At 33.5% G+C, this 16,037-nt stretch overlaps 2 protein-coding genes across 4 annotated transcripts in view; one reads left to right on the top strand and one right to left on the bottom strand.

Moving 5' to 3' along the window:
* Window positions 1-5,420, bottom strand: part of LOC122528985 — a 66,157-nt gene extending 60,737 nt beyond the window's left edge. Inside the window, exons 1-3 of one of the 2 annotated variants that reach the window (XM_043654682.1) lie at window positions 5,341-5,420; window positions 5,037-5,186; window positions 4,511-4,639 (exon numbers count right to left, since the gene is read on the bottom strand). The gene's annotated coding sequence lies outside the window, so the exon portion shown is untranslated. Of the gene's footprint in view, window positions 1-4,510; window positions 4,640-5,036; window positions 5,187-5,274 lie in introns of both variants that reach the window. The other variant, XM_043654681.1, reaches the window with a different exon arrangement.
* The window catches only part of LOC122528986, a 70,632-nt gene that overhangs the window by 403 nt on the left and 54,192 nt on the right, over window positions 1-16,037 (top strand). Inside the window, exon 1 of one of the 2 annotated variants that reach the window (XM_043654684.1) lies at window positions 5,532-5,763. The exons of the other annotated variant lie outside the window; for it this stretch is intronic. The gene's annotated coding sequence lies outside the window, so the exon portion shown is untranslated. Of the gene's footprint in view, window positions 1-5,531; window positions 5,764-16,037 lie in introns of those variants that run through there. 2 annotated transcript variants of the gene reach the window in all.

The raw sequence follows: 16,037 nt of genomic DNA, 5'->3' as shown, positions 1-16,037 counted from the left end.
AATGACAAAGGATAAGGAACATCGAACATTTATATCGGCCAATTTATTCATCGGTTAAAGTATTATACAGACTTTGAAGACCTGCTGGAAAAACATGAGAAAACAGCCGAGTGAAAAATCACGAAGTCTAATATATCTAAAAATTAAATATATAATATAATACTTACTTATGTACTATTATATATATTATAATATTGTTATTATAACACTACAACAGTATATAATGTATAATATAATATAAAATATACACTGAAAGCATAAAATGTTCTAAAAGTTATTTAATACAAAGTAAACTGTAGAGTTGATTAAACTTTTATATTGAAACTGTTTTTTTTTTGTTTTTTTTTTGATTGACTAGAGATGTAAGCAGAGTTGATTAAACTTCGTGAAATGTTCAAAATCCTCTCTTTTCCTTTTGTTCTTCAAATATTCGAGAAAAAAGAGACAAGTGTACATAGACTTCTGTAACAATGAATGCAGGTACATATGTATCTCTATATGCATTTCCATCTCGATATTGACAACAAATTTCTGCTGGATTGATCGCGAGAAGAGCAATACCTTCATGCAGGAGACAATATTGAAAATAAGACTCTATTCTAGAGTCATCGGCGAGAAGTACTCGCGTGTAATTAAACAGGGGTGAGAGAGAGAGAGAAGGAGAGATTGATGTTTTATTTGCATCTAATTTTCTTTAACGATCCATCGCTCTGTCGAACGAGGATGAACACATTGAAATTAAAATACGCAGAAGTTGGCGAGAACTTATTTATGAAAGTTCGTGCGGATGAAGTGTGTGCGCAAGCTAATTTATTAGTCATCTTGTATAGATAAATATCTATGACGTACTTTCTATACGTCCGATAAAAATCGTCAGAGTGTGTTAATACTGTTAATGCGCTCTCGCGCGCACGAACGGACCGGAAAGTCTGCGAGAAAGTTTCTGAAAATGTAGAAAACCCATTTCTTGTCGTAAACGGTCCAGTTGAAAGGAACCATTCCAAAAACAACATGTGTATCCTTTTCTGTGACAAGAAAGTAGGGAAATTCGAAGGTAGAAAAGCATTTATTATAAAATTAGTATAGAAAAGTATTTATTTTATAATAAAAACATTCAGTCGTTTCATCTTGTTATTACTTGGCTGTTAAATTAGATCAGTACGTGAATCATTAAACTTTTGTCACTGTAAGGGGGGAAACTACGTTTTACGTCAATTAGCAGCTTTTTTTTTTACTGCTCATGAATAGCAGTTATGTACCATCCCTCGTGAACAAGACGCGTCGCTCGTTTACGTAATTTGAACACAAAACAAGGTATCTTCATTTGTGTCCCCCCCCCCCCTCTCGTTAAACTAAAATAGTCCATCGATTTTTATCAACTATACACGATACATTCCGCGACACAATCATATGGGACATGTGAGCAAATTGGAGAACACGATACTTTACTAAAGATTTTCTCTTTCCGTTTACTTCGTACAGTGTGTACGATTTATACGAAATATTATCTGTAATTACAGATTCGAGAATTCTAATCGGCGATAACTGAATTGATTTAGTTGATTCATTCAGATGAATTTATTTAATCAATTTAACGAAAAGAAAATGAATCTTAAGTACTGCGTCCTTTAATTATATAAAAATATATTTGCGATTGCAAATACCAGTGCACTTCATATTATTTGTCATGTGATCCATAATGTAGCTCATAATACGCAAAATGTTTTCGAGTAAATATTAATAACGAGGGAAAACGTTTATTTCACAAAGTAAAGATGGAATTTCATTTTACGTTTTTAAAACTGAGAAAAATACGGTTGACATATTTTGACAGAGTAGAATGACGTTGACATAGTGTAAATAAGTTTGACATAGCGAAACAAATAATAGCAAAATAACAGGAGTTTATTTATGTTAAAGAGGAGAGAGAAAAGAGATGAAATACGTTTGATAAACAGAAGTTTCGCGGAAAGAAACAACTGATGAAGTTTGTTCATTTAATTTTGTAACGAAATAATTTTTATATTGAGGTTTAAAATAAATCTTGTTTTAAGATAAACGTGTTCATATACGTGTTTTAAACAGGAACATCCCACGCCCCATCCAGATGTTCTTTTCCCTTCTCGTGAAATATTAAAATTTCTGCACACGAATGAACTTATTTAGTAATAAAAAGTTGGAATTTTTTTTATTGAAAAACTTCTTTCTTTATAAATTCTGTCTATCAAAAGATCTTTCCCTCTAGATTTTATTTGTAGGGAAGTTTTACAATTTCTTATAAATCTCTTTCAAACCTTACCTATCAGAGATCTAAAACTTTCTGTTATATAGTAAAAGCTCCTCTAAAAGCCCTCTGCCTACGGTATTAAGAAGTTTCAAAAGTTTCTTTCTAAAAATTCTACCTGTACAAGTCTGTTCATTCAAATCAGTCAAGATCAAAGAATAATAAGAAAAACGAGTCACTCTCATCTCTACTTATTTGAGATGTAATTAAATATTTGCTTAATTAATGAGGCGAGTTTTTAAAAGAAAATTTTCAACTGAGAGGAAAACGCTGCGTTGGAATTTTGTTATTTGTTTCATACGTTCATATCTGTCTAATCGAAATCATTAGCATTCAAAGCAATTGGAGTTTGAACTTAGTAACTGAGTTTGAATTTAAATTTAAATTGAGCGAGGGATTGAGTCAGGCATATTTCATTTTGAATAGGGTAAAATTTCAAAGGTTTAAATGTCTAATCTCCATAAATATTTCTTCGCAAAATTAGAATGATTACTTGATTTTCTTCTTGATTATAATTTATTCTTATCCAGTGGTATTTTCAAAAACAAGCATTTAGGTATTAAAATGAAAAAAAAGGGATCAACTCCTCCGTATAAACATGAACAACAAAACGTGAGTGGAATATCTCCTTCGTTTCGCAGTACTTAATTTACTTAGTGCAATTACAAAATCAAGTACACTCTAAATAAAACGCGAAGCACATAGAACGACTAAAAGTTGGATTTATATGTCAAATGAAAGTTTAATAATAATAATAATATGTCAAATGAATTCTCGTACGAATGAAAATGTTTGTGACAGCCACAAAATCTTTCGGTGTAAAAGAATTTTCTTTCAACAATTTTAACGATTCGCGATGAAAGACGCGATAAGGAATCGCAGTATCTTCGTAAATGGCAAGAGCGAAGACCAAATACGGTCACTTCACGGCGACTCTAATTTGCGACTGAAATTGACATTCTGTCGCAACTCCACTTCAAGACAAGAGACTTGAGCCGTAATTAATTACTCGTGATAAAAAAAAACATTGCAATTTCACCTCGTGTGAAGGTGAATCGACATTTATGTCGACCAAGAAATAGACTACTACTACTACTACTACTACTACTACTATAAATACACAGGGCGAGCATAGTGACAAAGTAATAACAATAATGACTTCTCATTCTTTGGATGGAAAGCCATTAACAGTTTCCCTCTTATAGCCTCTTCTTTCTTTAGCACAATGAAACTAGAATCTGGACTCAGGAGCTTTTCTAGTCGCGAAATAAAGAATAACTTGCAAATTATTAGCGAAAGCTGATTACAGACGGACAGTGCAATGCTCGAGAGCAATAGATGTAACAACAAGAATTGTTGGCAGTATCCCCGGGCGATACTTTCATCAAAGCACATCTTTGAAAATACAAGAGTGACGTTTGAAATCCTTGCTTTGACTCTGAAATCTGTCCGTCACCAAGTGTTTCCTTCCACGTGAAAGATATATTGTTGGACGGACAAAATTAAACTTTGATATATCCTCATACTTCAAATTTCATTCAAGTTATACATGGTGTTGCCGGGTTAAATCGCCATTTATGTCGACTGTAGATATCAATTTAGGATCGTAAAACGAACAAATTTCTCCTGTATAAGTATGCTCGTAAATGCTTTCTTAAAGAGATATTTACTACTTGTAGGACTTGGTAACGTATGCCATCAAAATAATTCAGATTTATTACGTATATTACTAAAGAAAATTGTTGTATTTATTACTAAAAATAATTGTAATTATTACGTATGTTGCTTCAGCTTGGAAACAAGCATTAATCCCGGAAACACAGATATTTCAATGTTATCCATTCCTAACTCTTCATAACTTTAGAAGTAAATATCTCTTAAAGGAAGCATTCGCGAGCATACTTCCAGAGGAAAAATTTGTTTGTTTTAGGGTTCTAAATTCGTATCTAAAGTTTGGCGATTTAACCCGGGAACATTCTGTATAAGTTGAATAAAATTATACATTATTTGCCATCATTAATTATCCATATGCAAGGAAACCCTAGTTCAAGTTAATAAATAAAACACAGACAAGAAAATGTTATTATTCGCATGAAAGTTTATAATAAACATCACTATGCTCGTGAAAACTTCAATGAGATACAACCAGTCACTCGTGTCAATTCGGAATTTTCATTCCACGACAAGATTTAAGCGATCAGAGGAACAATAATGCATGCGACTCACGACTGGATGAGGGGAATGTTGCCATCGACGTAGTAATAGCCCAGAAAATCGCAAGTCAGCGGAAGATTGATGCTCGTTATCACGGGAAATCCATTCAATCTCACAGTGAAAGGGGAAACGGCGAGATATCTATAACGGAATGTGAATTATTATAAATGAAACACGCGGTAATCGAGTTCAAAATCTAACGATAATTTTAACCTCTTGCGCTGGGAACTGGTTCGCGGACCATAACGAGTGACCGAATCGTATACAATAACTCGTCTTCTTTTCGAATTCATTCGGTATATCATTGGATAGAAATTACTAAGAAGTAATAAATTTATTATTTGTTTTGCCTGGGTTATATTTAAATATACTTAAAATTGGGAAAATATTGCAACTTTGGGATACAAAATTCTCGACGTGCGTGGCACGTCATTTCAGCGCAAGAGGTTAATAATCCGAGTAAAAACACAATTGAAAGAAAAAGAAATTTAATAGTGGAGTAGTATTTAATAAATTAACAAGTGACAACTAAACAAACCTAATTGTACCAGTGTATGAAGTGCCAGTGAGAATACCACGCAATTAACAGGTTACCGTACTTTAACGGAATTAGTACGATTGAACTTCGATTTTCGAGAATCGAATGATACCCGCGTCGTTGTTTCGTCCAAATTTGGTAGTGGGGATACTGTCAACAAGTCGAACACGTTAGCATTGTAGGTAATATTTCACAAATTGGCAAGTAAATGTTACAATCAAACAAAGTAAATAATTACAAGTAGTAATTAAAATAGATTTAATACGATGAAAATACCACGGAATTGTTTAGATCAAGTGTTTACCTTAACGGAATTAATACGATTAAACGGTTCGATCTTTAACAATCCAATGATTACGTCACGCCACAAACTTCATAATTGCCGGCGAGAAGTCGAGCGTATTAATATTATAATAATATTATAGTAGTAACTAAACGAAATTAATATATAATGGTGTACAAAAGCAGAATAACAGTGAACATACTACGCAGTTAATAGGTTATGTATCTTAATGGAATTAGTACGGCTACCATCTTGCTTCGATTTTCGAGAATCGAATAATGCCACGCGTCACTGTTTTCACTACAAATTTCGCAGTAGTGGGGATGCCAGTGCGACGACAAGTCGAATCGCGTGTGTATGTTTGGACACAACTCTTGTAAGGCTTGGAGAAGTGTGTTTTGAAAAGCTGTGACAGGCTCGTATTGCGCATAAAGGAATAAATACGTGAGTAAATAAATACGTTATGTGATTAATTCAACATTTGTTAAAGAACAATAGTTATAAAATGAACAAGTTATTCGGCTTTCTGATTTTTCAAATGGCGTCACGTGACGCCATGATTGTTACATTAATAATTCTCAATAAAAAAAAGGCACGTATATTTAAGTTCAAATCATACTCTTACACAGTGATCAATAACTATATAATGATATACGACAAGTTATAGGTTATCTTGTAATACATATTTCACTGATAATGTGAACTCAATTGTACAAGGGGGCTCTTTTCCCTTTTCTTGTCATAATCTGTCGGAATCACGTGATCACGTGCGATTTTATCGATTGGAATTAAAATTAAACACAGCTATGAAATTACAAATTAATTACTATTACACGGCAAAGGCACGAAATGCTTTTAACGTTTCTTAATTTTATCTGGATACATGATCATTATAAGATGAGAGGCGTTGAATAAAAATTCCTTCTTTTAATAATAGCAAAACATTCTGAGATAGTAATTAACATCCTCTTATTAAAGGAAGTCGATTAGTAGCGTTTAAATAAGTATAACTCTCTAATGAGGAAGAAAAGGAAGAAATAATTTTAAACTAATTATCCGTTTCATAAAAGAATTTTATTACGTTAAATTCTTCGAATAAGAGGGGTATAATTGTTCATTAAAATTTCATATTTCAATACGAATTTTGAGTAAATGTTCATTGAAAAAACGAATCCTTTGAAAACGGGAGAATGATACAGAAACAGATTCGTGCGCTACTTTTAGATAAATCAACGTTCGTCTGTTCAACATTTCAAAGCTCCACTTACGCACATACGGAATTGTTTCTCAAACAATTTCTCTTTGAAAGATCTTGCGTGCAACGCGCAAATTATGTATGTGGATAGGAAAATCAAAACAGTATATTTAGATTTCTAATTTAGCTTCTGAATATTTTCTCCGACGTATGTATATCAATAATTTAAATATTTTACACATAGCGACATTAGGATAAAGTCGCCTAACCAGTGGGTACCACTTTTTAAAAATAGTTACAATCTGAGTGAATCTTTCAAAAGATCTTTCTGGGATGCAATTCATCAACACGTGTTAGCTCGAGGTGATCGATGACTTTCAACGCCAGCGTGAAAACAAAACAACTGACAAAAAACGTTTAGTTACGAAAATATCACGTCTTCATTTTTCTTGATTTTTCACCTGTTTTATTTCATTTCAGTCTCATTTCGACGTCACTGTCATCACGGATTATTTTCAGTAGTCTCTTTCGAGACGTTATTATCGAGAAGATATTTATCGAAGATTACATTTATTTTATTTGAGATTAAGATATCAAGATGTTATTATTAAGATATTTTCTTGCAAAGATCACTCTTAAATTGTGCAGATGAACAGTTAAATTATTCTTGCAATCTGCATAATCTTCTTTCATCGCTAAAGTATATCATCGCTTTCTTTTTTTAAACTCGCAAGAGTGTTACACGCGAAACGGCAAATGAGAATTATAACAGTTTCGTTTCCTCTGTTTTTTTTTTTTTTTTAAATATTCAACATGCGTAATCTATAACAATTAACCTTCTTTTTTTCCCCCCAAATGTCGTTTCTCGTACTCGAATATCGACAGAATTTCAAACTTTTGCAGAATAACATTTCACGTGTACGCGACGTGTACGTGCAGGTTTGACGTGGAACGTTCACGCATGTCTTCGATTTATGTGACACAACTTGAACAGAAGTTGTGACACACAACTCTCGTGTTGAAGGTTTTCAATCAGCGGAATATTTTGCACTTCGTTGGGTATATTTCCTGTATAAAATAAATGAGAGAACGATTCGCGTTGAAAGTTTGACGAAGACAAAGAGCAACGAACGAATAAAGAATATCGATGTAGGGAGAGCCTGTTGGCAGCCTTTGCATTTCTCTGTTTTAAAAATGAATTTCACAGAAATGTTTCGCTGAAACCGACATATCGACACATCAAGAATATTTAATTCTTTCCACCTTAAATTCGATTTTGCCAAATTCACCCGATTGAAAATAAAATTAAACGTGGTTGGGCTTCGAGTTAGGTTTAGAAAAATAGCAGACACAGGGTTAAATATTTCCGAGATTCGTCGGATACCCAGGAATCTCCCCTTGCTTCGTTCGAAAATGAAGTATTTAGTATTCACTTCGGGATAGGTTTAGGGGAGAATAACATACTCTCATTCACGTTGAGGAAAATTTAAGAAAGAAATGTGTCGAGGCAGAAGATCAATTTGAAATCGAGATTGGATTTTTATGAGATTGCGAAAGTGGCTTAAGTCGATAGCTTTTCAGAATCCAATCATCTTACCCCCGCGAAAGTATGTCGTTCGCGAGTGATCGCCATGATTATCGAACTGTAGTTACGAGCCAACAATAAGAACGAAGAATGTCGTACTCCGTTGGTAATTTTCTGTGACAATTAACATTTCGTCTCCATTCTCGACATTCAAATCAACAGACTTTGGGTAAAATCGCCGTAAGTTGGTCATTCTAGTCTAAGTTTATGGCGGATATTTGTAAATTCATTAAATTGCTAATTTTTCTGCGCTGCTTCTGTTTCAATGAATCTCCCCTTAATCCTTATTTATTCTTAGCTCTGTTCGAACGAAATACGCTTCACGCGTTGAACGCGAGAACGAAATCCCCAGGATCGACTCGCCGGGATTACCAATCCCCGTTTCAATTGCTAAATTGCAATTTCTTTTTCGTTTTTAATTTATAGTTAACGTCGCATCTACCTTCTGGTCATTATCGACTGGTCATAAGTACTGTTTCCTTCTTTTCTAGATGATTATATCTTATGGTAGATGTTAGTTTCCTTTTGGATAATTCAGGACATTTCACTATGTGTTTCTGCGACGTTCAGGACTGCCGGTGAAGTTATTTTGTATTTGCAGAATTGCAACTCTTCTATCTCGTAACGCGCTATCTTGAAACAGCTGAAACGTCGCGTCGATCAATCGATCGTCTTTTAACAGATTTGCTCGCGGTCTACGATATAACGCGCCATCAAAGAAATATCAATATAGCGTGTATTTAAAAGAGACGATTATCTATAGGACAGAAGGTTTCGATAGAACAAGAAATCGTTGTAGCCTCGTTTCTAGTCTGCTCGGAACATTTTAATGCCAATCTGACGTAGCATCGGCCTAGTTGTCGTACGGCACACGTTATCCAACGTAATCGCTTAGGGGTACACGAAGCCGTGTACTTCTAATGCTACATACATATGTAAGTACGTACGTACGTACGTACGTAGCGTGGCACATTAGTGACTGCACGGTGCCTGCGCTCATTTTCTTACTCTAATCGATATCATTGACCATTTGAACGCGCGGTAATCCGTGTCATGGAAACATATTTGTACATTCATTCACCTTTCCCTTTTTTTTTTTTCTTCTTTTCTTTTTTCTCTTTTCTTTTCTTTTTCTCGTCGAATGAAATTCAACAATTTCGAGATGGAAAAAAAGTTACATTCTCTGCTTTCAATGGGGCACCGGTTCAGTTAATATTGGCTCTTCAAAGGTTACAAAGTCAATTTACCCTCGATCAATTATACAGGGTGTTTCGTAACTTGTGGGACCCGCTTCGGCAGCTGATTATACGCTTAAAAATGATGGAAAAAAGTCATGTAAATATGTGTCCTATCTGTCTTCGTTTATGAGATATAATGAATTTTATAAACAGAGCAAACTCTAGTAAGCTAGTTTTACCAGCGATGGTATATTCAATTTTCATAATAACCATAATTGGGATGAAGAAAACCCACATGTTATTGTGCTTTCAAGACATCAACACCAATTTAGTTTAAACGTATGGGCAGGAATAATTGATAAATTTTTAATTGGACCTCTTTTTCTTGGTGGGAAACTAACAGGCACAAAGTACGTTGATTTTTTGAGCACGCGTTTACACGAAATATTAGGGGAAGTTCTAGTCGATATTAGACATTGTATGCGGTTTATGCATGATGGATCTCCGCCGCATTTTAGCCGAGTGGCTAGGCAATTTTTAAATAACTTTGCAAATAAATGGATTGGTCGTGGAGGTCCTATTGCATGGCCTGCTCGTTCTCCGGATTTGAATCCATTAGATTTTCANTATATGACTTTTTTTCATTATTTTTAGGCGTACAATCAGCTTCCGAAGTGGGTCCCACAAGTTACGAAACACCCTGTATAAATTGAACAAACCTTCTTATCTTCCTTCGTCTCATATTATTAACATAATTAATTTTATTTTTAAGCAGAGAAGATATTTGTACGAAGTTGTACATTATATATCTCTTCTCATTTTATATGCGTTGATGTATTTATCTCTTTTAGTTCAATCGTTATCATTGACCATTTGAACAATAATTCGTGTCACGAAGACGTGTTTGCGAATTCATTCACCTTTTTCTTTTTCATCGAACGTTTCAACAATTGGCAATTTCGAAATTTAGTTGTAAGAACTAAAAGGTTCAAAAGTTACACAGGCTACCAGTTTAGTTAATAGTGGTTCTTTAAAGATTACAAAGTCAGTTTACGCTTGATCAATTATAAATTGAACAAACCTCTTCCTTCGTCACGATTAACTTCGTTTTCAATGTTTAGAAGATATTCTACGAAGTTACACGTTAATTTATAACGAAGTTATACATTATACATCAGTCGTACAGTTGCACATTAATTTATAACGAAGTTATACATTAATTTTTGACGTTATACATTAATTTTTGACAAAGATAGAATCATATTGTGCCAGTATCATTCTGGAGTGACTTGCCACGCACGTCGAGAATTCTTTGTCTCAAATTGCAACATTCTCTCAGCTTTAAGTATGTTTAAATGTAACCGACAGGCAAAACAAATGATAAATTTGTTATTTCTTAATAATTTCTATCCACACATATCACACCTACGAATACAGAAGAAAAAGAAAGCGACGAATTGTTGTATACGGTTCGGTCACTCGTTATGGTCCGCGAACCGTGTCAAGTTGTCAGCGCAAGGGGTTAATACAGAGTGGGCCAAAAGTTTCCTCCCACTTTATCTTCTTTCAATGAAACATCAAAATATGAGAAAACACTAATCTCATTAGTTTTAAATTATAAATTCAATTCTTCATTATGTTTTCAGTCTGTAAAAAATATATGTATATAATAAAAAAAACTGCGGATTTATTTCAGTAGAAAGTGATTTTTGATCCACCCTTTATATTCATTTTCTTACTCCAATCGAACAAATATCAATCCTTGCCATTTGTATAGCCTCTCTTTTCTTTTCTTTTTACACAGTTAATAATCGTAAACTTATTGTAATTGAGAAGAAAGGTTTCCCTTTCGAGAACTCGAATTTTCTTATCTCTGATTTTTACGTTGACATTCTATCTTGCCCTTAGGTTACTCTTTCGCGACATTTTCATATATATATATATATATATATATATATATATATATATATATATAGAGAGAGAGAGAGAGAGAGAGAGAGNCATTTTCATATATATATATATATATATATATATATATATATATATATATAGAGAGAGAGAGAGAGAGAGAGAGAGGTACTTTTCAAAGTATAATTCCGATTTCTGAGATTTCAGCGTCTCGCATTCGTTCCGCGCTGAAGTATTAAAGTTTAACGCCTCGACCGACGATCTGAATTCAGATCGGGTTCTTTCATGCGAACCATAATAGTGCATTATAAATACCACCTTCGCTCGATTCCCCAGTTTAACTTGGACCAATTAGAAACTTATTCAGGAGGTATTCTAGTGTGAACTTTTGAAAAAAAATCGATTTTTTTCTTTTTTTTTTTTTTGCATTTCTTAAAGGATATAGTTTCAAAAATAAACTTCTGTAACCTTACATGTGAACTCTTAAAATTAACGAAGTTATAGTTGTTTGAAGGACGCGACGCCCAGCGTCATTGTTACCGCAATACTAAACTTTAAAGGCATTTTTCTGGAAACTACGTTCTTCAGTGTCGGTGTCCATGATATCTCAAAATCTACTTGACCAATTGACTCAAAACTTTAAGTACGCATTTAGTACATGTGTGACTATAGCCCCCTACCAGAATCAACCGAAAAATTTTATTTTTTATATTTCTTTAGGCTTCCGAGGTTTAACAAAAACATGCAAAAATCGATAATCGAACTTCAAAGTATCGCCACTTTTTTAATTGCCGACGTTTTATTTTTGTTTTTGGTACCTGCTATAGCCAAACTCATACTAATTGAGGAACATTCACGTTTTTTTTATTTCCGACAAACAGAATGGCCGGAATCGTGGACACCGTGAGACGATCTTTTTTAAAAGCGACTATGTTTAAGAGTACGCAGTGCCACTAATTTTTAACTCTTTTTTGTCCCAAAAAATTTTGAAACGTCGTTGAAATACGTACAAATAAATCTTGTCAATTTGACTGCAAAAGGTATTATAGTTTCTTTGCAATTCCCTAACAAAGTTAAAAGAACACGCACCTTACACTAGAATACCCTCCTAAGTTCGGAAAGTTGGTATCGTGTTTGACACACGCGAGGAGCATGCTCGGTGGTTGTAGAAAAGAAAAGAAAAAAAAAAAGCACAATTATTAGGTCGATGGAAGTAAAGTCGTGCATACGAAAGTGAATCAATTTGCCATTCGGTGTTGTTGTTTTATTTAACCCAGGTTATACAATCTGCCACGATTATGTTTCACATATTGTGTTTTGGACTGGTAACAGTAGAATACATAGTTACGTTTAATGCATGCAAAAACTGCATTCATTTGAACTGAATTTCAATTTGCCTTGCCGCGGACAAGTTCGTATAAACCACGTTTGCTTGCACTGTGTGTTCATTTTTATAGAGGGGGGAAAAAAACAGAAGAAAAATTACTACACGTGTTGTTAGATCTCGTGTATCCATTAAATGATTGGATATTTTACTGTCGTTGAACAAGAACAACGTTCTCGGACAAGAATAATTTTTGTCCGTGTTTCTCTTTCATCATGAGAGTGAAAGAATATTGCGACATCTATGATTTTTTTGCTTCGATGCTTCTCAGTTTAACGAAATGCTATTAAATATTAAAATACTAAATATTATTAAAAAAACACTAAATATTATTAACTACTAATACTGATACTGAGTATCATTAAGTATTTAACTAATTTTTTTAGTTAGTATTTTACCAGTTATTAAAATACTGAATATTAAATATATAAATACTATTATATAGATATTATACTATTATTATATTATACTATACTATACTATTATTATATTATTATATTATACTATACTATTATATTAAATATATAAATACTATTATATAAATATTATTATACTATACTATTATTATATTATTATATTATACTATACTATTATATTAAATATATAAATACTATTATACAGATATTATTAAACGCTAATACTAAATATCATTAAACGTTCAACTAATTTTTTTTAGTTAGCACTTTACTAGTTACTAAAATATTAAATATCAAATATATAAATACTAAATACTATTGGACACTAATGCCAAATATTATTAAACATTCGACTAATTTTTCATTTTGTAATATTTTACTAATTATCAGATCTATGATTACTTGAATATTATCAAAAAAATATCTATCTGCGTGTGTATTTTGCACTGGGAACAGACGTGTCTATCCAGACTTTTGATCGACAGCAGCGTACGCCGGATAGTAGAAAATTTATCAGAGCATTCAATTTTCAGTTTAGTTTTCATCAGAGTTTAGCAAGTGATACGAAACCTGGATCGACAGCCGTACGTCGGGTCTTTTCCCAGGAAAAAAGTCTCAGAGTCTTATCGGTGTGAAAACTAAAGTAAACAGCAAACGACTCCTATGCGAGTTAAAGACAACACCCTTATATATTTTATGACCTTCACAGATTCGAGCGAAACGAAGGTAGTGGGATCAGCTTTCCGTCCTATCGCTTTTCTTCCTTTTTCCCCAGGAGGCAGGCGCATCTCTTCGCTCCTCCATTCTGTTCGTCCTCCTCCTCCTCCTCCTCTCTCTCTCTCTCTCTCTCTCTCTCTCTCTCTCTCTCTCTCGCTCGGTCGCATATATACACAAAAGCCCATTGATCGTGGAAGATATTTTCTTCGCCAACATGTTCCTCCGCCATTCTCTGTCTTGTCACCTCTCAATTATCGTCTTCCCTCTCGGCTGAAATCCGTACCTCGCTGCTCGAGATTACCCTCTTTTTATTTCTCTCGAGGTATTACAAGCCCTCACTTTCTTTCTCCGTAGGTTTTGCTAATGAACGTGAGCGGGAAGGACTAAACTTCTTGTTCTATTCTTTTCTGCCGTTCTCCTCTGCGAAGAGAACCCTCGTGAATCGTGCTTGTTTATGTAAATTCCTTCGTACAGTGATTGAGTTCGACCCAGGATTGATCGCTATTACTTTTACACAGATACTTTGCACGTGTGGAATTAAAGCACACGTGAATATAGAAATTTACATTTCAGTAATGTAAAATGTAAAAAAATATAAATAATAATTTTTAATAAAGCTTCTGTAAAACACGATTTTTAATAAAATCTGTGAACAGCGTATGGATACACAGTTTTTGCCGAAGATACTTTTCCAACTTACTTAATTGAAATGGCGAAAACTTCTTCTTCAACCGAGGTGACCCTGGTCTCTTTGCTAACGTATTCACTTTCGTGGTTTGCATCTCATCTTTTATTAACCTGCCTGCACAGTCAATTCGATCCTCATCAGTTTGCGCGAGATTAAATTTAGACACAGTTGTTTATACGACCAGCCAGGCTAGGGTCAATTATGCTAATATAATTACCCGCATCAGCATAATTATCTCGCGTATGCGACGCGAGATTGTATTGAAAAGCGTTCGATCCTGATAATTAGTGTCTCGTCTATTCTCACCTGTTGTTCGCCTCATCCTCGCGCGTTTACCCTCGCTCGATCGACGAATTTTTGTCAGTTCGACATTTGGTTTTGTAAATTATTTGGTTTTATAAGTTGTTCGAAGCAGTTTAAGCTGTGGTATTAAATAAATCTCGTGGACAACGAAATATATTTATAAATTTTAGACATTTTAGAATATTTTGAAAGTTCTTCTCACATCATTTCTAAATATTAATTTCTTACTATTATGTTATTCTATTATATTATTATATATATTATTATATTATATTATTAATATTGTTATATATATTATATTATATTATTAATATTATTCATTATTAATTATATATTAATTGAGTTAAACAATAAAATTATAATACGATTTTTATTATATGATATTATATTATATTATTAATATTATTATATAATATTATATTTTATTATTAATATTATTATATGATATTATATTATATTATTAATATTATTATATGATATTATATAATATTATTAATATTATTCATTATTAATTATATATTAATTGAGTTAAACAATAAAATTATTGATTTTTCAAAAAGAAAAAAAAAATTGGTATCGTTTCCTTATAATCTTGATATTAAATTAACAGCGCACACAGTACGATTCTCTAGTTGTATTAATAAGTATAAATTGGATATGCATTTGTTATTTAATACAAAATTTGCCTAACGTTTTTAATATCAGTGTTATACGTCGCTTGTTTTGTTTCAAGTTTCGCGCGGCCGTAGTTTAGGTAGCGTAGAGTGGGGATAGTCCCAATTCTACAAATTAGTGGGGGTAGCGACGTTTAAGTGAGGGGCAGTGTGGACGCTGAAGCGAGCGCTACTGTACCATAAGTCGCCGTTTTGGCGTATATATGTACTATATGAACTTTCTTTGTGGATTTAACGGGGCGAATAGTACTCAAGAAGATATTTACCTTCTTCACACACGATCGAGTTGCCAGCTGAATTACTCCCCCTTGCATTCTTTCTCCGGAATCTCGTAATACATCAAAGGAACAACTTTTTAACTCCTTGGGGAAATAATGGACGAGAAGCCGGGAGCCCAGTGAAAATAAGTGATCGATAGTGTGTGCGTTACGTGTGCATTACCGCTCTTTCGTTTTCCCCCTCTCATCTTTGTAAGAAGACCTTTTGTCTTTTAAATTAACGTTGCGGAAATTCTCCTTCAGAAGCAACAGAGGCGCCCCTTTTATCTTTCGCCTATTAGGAACCAACGTTGCGTTAACGCGACAGTTAATTTGCAATTTCTCTCACTTAATTTACTTCACGGAATTTTATTCCTCTTTTTTTTTTTTTTTTTTTGTTTTTTTTTTTTTTT

The sequence above is a fragment of the Frieseomelitta varia genome, unplaced genomic scaffold (assembly GCF_011392965.1).
Source record: "Frieseomelitta varia isolate USP_RPSP 00005682 unplaced genomic scaffold, Fvar_1.2 scaffold_274, whole genome shotgun sequence".
Classification (NCBI taxonomy): Eukaryota; Metazoa; Arthropoda; class Insecta; order Hymenoptera; family Apidae; genus Frieseomelitta; species Frieseomelitta varia.
The sequence above is the reverse complement of the archived record's forward strand: the minus strand, read 5'-3'. Positions and strand labels throughout refer to the sequence as shown.